This window comes from Zea mays, chromosome 1 (genome assembly GCF_902167145.1).
Source record: "Zea mays cultivar B73 chromosome 1, Zm-B73-REFERENCE-NAM-5.0, whole genome shotgun sequence".
In the NCBI taxonomy this organism is placed as follows: domain Eukaryota; kingdom Viridiplantae; phylum Streptophyta; class Magnoliopsida; order Poales; family Poaceae; genus Zea; species Zea mays.
The window spans coordinates 114,734,635-114,740,819 of NC_050096.1; positions in this window are offsets into that span (position 1 = coordinate 114,734,635).

The following is a 6,185-nucleotide window of genomic DNA, read 5'->3' on the forward strand; positions in this document are numbered from 1 at the left end:
GGGCCGATTTGATGAGCTTAGATATGTCGTCCCCAGCGGAGTCGCCAAAAAGTATGTTGACGCTTTTTCGGAGCGCCAAATACTCAAGAAGAACCGGCGGCGGTGCTCTCTGGTCAGGCGCGGACGGTCCACGACCTGGGGCCGGACGGTCCGTGACCTGGCACAGGAGCTAGGGTTTCCTGCCTGATGGCCGGACGGTCCGCACCCTGGGGCCGGACGGTCCGCGCGTGCGCAGGGGCGGCGGAAGATCGCCGGCGGCGCCTGGATCTCGCTCCCGGGAGGGACCCCGTCGGGGAGGAGAGATCCTAGGGGTTGTCTAGGCTCGGGCCGGCCGACCTAGACTCCTCTAATCGGCGTAGAGTCGAAGAGAGGCGAAGAATTTGGGGATCAAGAGGCTAAACTAGAACTAGACTAGAACTACTCCTAATTGTACTTGAAATAAATGCGAATAGAAGTTGTATTGATTCGATTGTTGATTACAAATCGGTCGTAGGCCTCTCTTTTTATAGAGGAGGGGGGCTGGACCCTTTACACGACCGGATTCCGAGCTAATTCCGCGGATATAGCTAACAAACATAGCACAAAACTCGGAACCCTAATCTATTCTGCGCGTGCACGGACCGTCCGGCCCACAGGCGCGGACCGTCCGGACCGCGGACCGTCCGGCCCCAGGGCCGGACCGTCCGCACCTCATTTTGGTGCTCAACACTTTGATTATCTAGTTCGTTCGATGCCTGGTTCTGCTCATGATGTGGCTTCTGTCAATGTCATTTCTTCTAAGCGCGTCGGCACTCTCGGCCTTGGGATTTCCCTTGTTCCTGTCCAACCTATAGGTACATGTATCTTGTGCTTCCATGCTTATACATATGGGTGTTCTCTTTGCTTATTTCTGTATCCATAGAGCGTCTTGGACTTGGTGGCCACTCAACTGAGATTATGCGGTGCTTCTGTGCCTCAGCAGACTTCCCTGTCACAGTGGAACCCCCTTTTCTCTTCAAAAACAGATAGATGATCAGAAATCTGGCAACGCTGGTGAGCTGGTTGACAATGCTTCCTGTCAGTTTTTCTTTCTGTCCATATGACATATGGTCGCTAATTATTTTTTCAGCTTTGACTCGGCGGTGTTCAGATGTGCTCAAGGTCAGGCAGAGCTTGATTAGGTGACTATGTTTCTTGATGGTGTCCGCACCATGAACTCTTCTCTACATGCGAAGCTTGACTCAGAGAAGAAAACTCATGAGGTAACCCGCTAGGAGCTTCAAGTCGCCTGTTCCATGCTTTCGACCTATTATCAAAGGTTATCCCACCCACAGGAGGAGATGCAGAAGCTTCTTGACTCTCGAAACAACCTGGATAAGTTGTACCGGGATGCCACCAGCTCCCTTACCACCTTGGAGAGGAGTCATCGCTTCACCATGGATGAGTTGGAGCGCAAGAGGAATGAACTGAAGGAGTCTCAACACGAAGTGTTGATGCTCAGTGAGTCTTTGTCTTCGAAGGATTCTACCATCAAAGAGCTCCGTGTCTTGAAGAAGCTTGTGTCGTAGGAGCTGGAGGCTACTCGCCAAAATATCAAGGTCTTGGAGGACGATCGTGAGATCATGAAGGTACGATGCGACAAGGTGATGGACAAGGCAATCCGAGCTGGCCACATCTTGATGAAGAGGCCTAGCGTTGTGGTGCCTGATGACATTGTGGCGGATGTTGTTTCTATGTTGGGCACTTCTTGTAATCCTCCGGCTTCTAGCGGTCCCACAGACAATGTTCCTCGTGGGGGTTCTCCTACGTAATGCTTTGAAAGAAAACATGAAACTGGATATTGGTTGCTTAGGTTAGAGGACAATTTATTTCATAACAGTTTATTTTTTGATGTCTGTTGAGGCCTTATGCGGTATTATTTTGAGTTGCTTCCAGCTTGAGCCAATTGCTTCTGTTAGTAGGGTACAGTAGGCACCCTTAGTTCCATGAGGCTGAGCTTGTTGAGGCTGAGCTTGTTGCTCCGACTTAAGGCATTCCCTAATTAAGGCGTTCTGTGAGCATGAGCTTGTTGCTCCGAGTGCTCCATTAGTAGGGTATAATTGGCACCCTTGGTTTTGTAATCGAGAGCGTGCCGACTTAAAGCATTTTGGACTTAAACCGATCGCTCCGTTAGTAGGGTATAGTAGGCACCCTTGGTTTTGTAAGTGAGAGCGTGTTGCACTGACTTAAGATGTTTCTGACTTAAGCCGATTGTTCCATTAGTAGGGTATAGTAAGCACCCTTGGTTTTGTATGCGAGAGCATCTTGCACCGACTTAAGGTGTTTCCAACTTAAGCTAATCACTCTGTCAGTAGGGTATAATAGGCACCCTTAGTTTTGTGAGCATGAAGGCGCTGTGTCGGCTTAAGGCGTTTCTGAATTAAGCCGATCGCCCCTTGAGAGTTTTTTGCATGTGGACGAACACATAAACTTTTTTTGCTTAATATTCCATGAGTTCCCTACCGAAGTACCATCCATCTGAGTTAGCCAGTAAGACCCTAGCCAAGTTACTTCTGCGATCATGAAGGGCCCTTCCCATGGTGGTGACAGTTTGTCCCGTCCTTCTCTTGACATATGCGGTGAAGCACCAGGTCTCCTACTACAAATGCCCGGTGTCGCACTGCCTTATGATGGTAGCGCCTCATGGTTTGCTGGTATCTGGCCGACAGAAAGACCACATTTAAATGTTCCTCCTCCAGCACATCAATTTCTTCAAGCTGGGTTGCCTCTGTCTCTGCTATGCTCTCAAATGTCAACCTAGGTGCTCCAAAGGCCAGATCTACTAGTAACAATGCCTCTGATCCGTATACCATGAAAAATGGTGTATTCCCTTGCAAGGCTCGGCTTAGCTAGGTTCGCAGACTCCAGACTACATAAGTCAGTTCTCTAATCCACTTCCCCACGAGCTTTAAATTTTTGTCAAATACCCTCTTTCTGAGTCCCTCAAGTATCATCCCGTAGGCTCTCTCCACTTGCCCATTAGCTCTTGGGTGTGCCACGGACGCATATTTGACTTGGATACATCTCTGTTCACAAAAGTCGAAGAATTATGTGCTAGTGAAGTTCGATCCTAGGTTCGTGATGATACTGTTGGGTATCTCGAATTTGAAGATGATTTCCTGGATGAACTCCACTGCCTTGGCGAAGTTAGGGTTGCAATCAGCTTGTACTCTATCCACTTTGTAAACTTGTTAATAGCCACCAGCACATGGGTGTACCCTCCCTTGGCCTTTTTGAAAGGTCCGATCATATCCAACCCCTAGCACGCGAAGGGCCAGGTAACCAGAATAGTTTGCAGTTGTTGGGCTGGTAAATGCTACTGTCGAGACAAGAACTGGCACGCTTCGCATCTTTGGACTAAGTTATCTGCATCTTTCTTCGTTGTCGACCAATAGAAACCCGCTCTGAAAGCCTTCCCTACTAGAGTCCTTGACACTGCATGTACTCCACACTGCCCTGCGTGAAATTCTTCTAGCAAATGCATCCCAATAGCTGAGTGGATGTATTTCATGAGGACTCTAGCACCCCTCTCTTGTATAGTGCTCCCCCTATGACAACATAGTGGGTCGACTGCTTCGCAATGCACTCGACAACGGCCTTGTCGTCTGGTTCCACCTCATTTTTGATGTATTTGATAATTGGTTCTCTCCAGTCATTCGGGTCTAGCTTCACCTGCTCCATTGCCTTGCATTCCTTTATTGGCCATGCGTGATGCTCGGCTGCCATATTTACTGGACAAAGATGCCGGGTGGAGCTTGTGCCTGACTTGATCCTAGCTTTGACCGAGTATCTATTGCTGTGTTGCGATCTCTTTCTATGTAGTGAAATTCTAGGCCTTCGAATTTATCTTCGATCTTCCTGACCGCAGCGTAGTTGTTACCCATTGATTCGGAGGAGCAGTCCCAGTCTTTGTTGACTTGGCTGATGACAACTAGGGAGTCTCCGTATACCATCAGTCTCTTGACGCCGATACAACAATGTTGAGTCCATGTATCAAGGTCTCGTACTCTGGTGCGTTGTTTGAGGCTGGGAATAGGAGTTGCAATGCATACTTGAGCTAGTCTCCTCTAGGGTCGATGAAGAGGATCCTGACCCCTGCTTCTTGCAGTTTCAGCGACCCATCAAAGTACATCTTCCAAACTTCAATTTCCTCGGGGTTCTCAGGAAGTACATATTCTAGTCTTTGATTGCCTCGGCGACCCATCGAAGTCCATTCTGATATGAAGTCTACCAGAATCTTGGGTCTTGATTGCCGTGCGGGGGTGGAATTCTATGTCATGAGCTCCGAGTTACATGCCCACTTGGCAGTCCTCCGTATTGCCTCTCTGTTGTGGAGTATATCGCCTATTGGGAAACCTGTGACCACTATGACTTTGTGATCATCAAAATAGTTGTACAACTTTCGTGTTGTGAGGAGTACCGCATATAGTAGCTTCTGAACCTGAGGGTATTTGATCTTGGAGGGTCCGAGGACTTCGCTAATCAAGTAGACATGGTGTTGAACTGGATATGCATGCCCTTCTTCTGCCTGCTCGACTACCAATGTGGTGCTTACCATGTGAGTCGTGCAGGAGATGTATAGTAGCAGGTGTTCAGCAAGCTGAGTAGATGTGGCCGGAGGGGTGGCTTGAGAACCAGCGGGGTGGTCAAGAATTTTTTGAGTGCCTCTAGTGCTCCTTGAGCCTCTGGAGTTGAGAGCACCTAGAGGGGGGGGTGAATAGGTGATCCTGTGAAACTTAAACTTATAGCCGCAAAAACTTGTTAAGTGTTAGCACAATAATCGCCAAGTGGCTAGAGAGAAGGTCTTGCACAATACGATAATCACAAAGAATTCAACACAGAGAAGACACAGTGATTTAACCCGTGGTTCGGCCAAGTACAAAACTTGCCTACTCCACGTTGTGGCGTCCCAATGGACGAGAGTTGCACTCAACTCCTCTCAAGTGATCCAATGATCAACTTGAATACCACAGTGTTATGCTTTTCTTTTCTTATCCCGTTCGCGAGGAATCTCCACAACTTGGAGCCTCTCGCCCTTACACTTTTGATGTTCACAAAGAATCACGGAGTAAGGAAGGGAAGCAACACACACAAATCCACAGCAAAATGCGCACACACACACGGCCACGAATCGAGCTCAAAAGACTATCTCAAAGTTCTCACTAGAACAGAGCTCAAATCACTCAGAATGACAAACGAATGCGCAAAGACTGAGTGTGGATGATCAAGAATGCTCTAAGGTTGCTTGGTTGTCTCCTCCATGCGCCTAGGGGTCCCTTTTATAGCCCCAAGGCAGCTAGGAGCCGTTGAGAGCAATTCTGGAAGGCTGATCTTGCCTTCTGTCATCGGGCGCACCGGACAGTCCGGTGCACACCGGACAGTGTCCGGTGCCCGATTTCCTTCCTTAAATGGCGAAGCCGACCGTTGCTGATCTGGGAGCCGTTGGCGCACCGGACATGTCCGGTGCACACCGGACAGTCCGGTGCCCCCTTCCGACCGTTGGCCCGGCCACGTGTCGCGCGCAGATTCCGCGGCCGATCGTTGGCCCGGCCGACCGTTGGCTCACCGGACAGTCCGGTGCACACCGGACAGTCCGGTGAATTTTAGCCGTACGTCGTCGGTCAATTCCCGAGAGCGGCCAGTTCGCTCGAGCCAGCCTGGCGCACCGGACACTGTCCGGTGCACCACCGGACAGTCCGGTGCCCCAGACTGAAACAGCCTTTTGGCTGTACACAGCCAACTCTTCTCTTTTCTTCTTGTTTCTGTTTCTCATACTTAGACAAGTATATTAGTACACAAAACCAATGTACTAAGACTTAGAAACATACCTTTGCTCTTGATTTGCACTTTGTCCATTCATGGGCATAGATTTACATTTAAGCACTTGTGTTGGCACTCAATCACCAAAATACTTAGAAATGGCCCAAGGGCACATTTCCCTTTCAATCTCCCCCTGTTTGGTGATTTATGCCAACACAACATAAAGCAACTAGAACAAGTGCAATATCACTTCAAATAAAAACTCAAATTCATTTTGATTCAATTTGGCATATATGGATCATCCTTTGCCACCACTTGGTTTGTTTTTGCAAATCAAACTCAAAATCCTATCTCTAAGTCAAATCCACTTGTAGAGACATAAAGAGAGGTTTTCCATAGAAAATTGA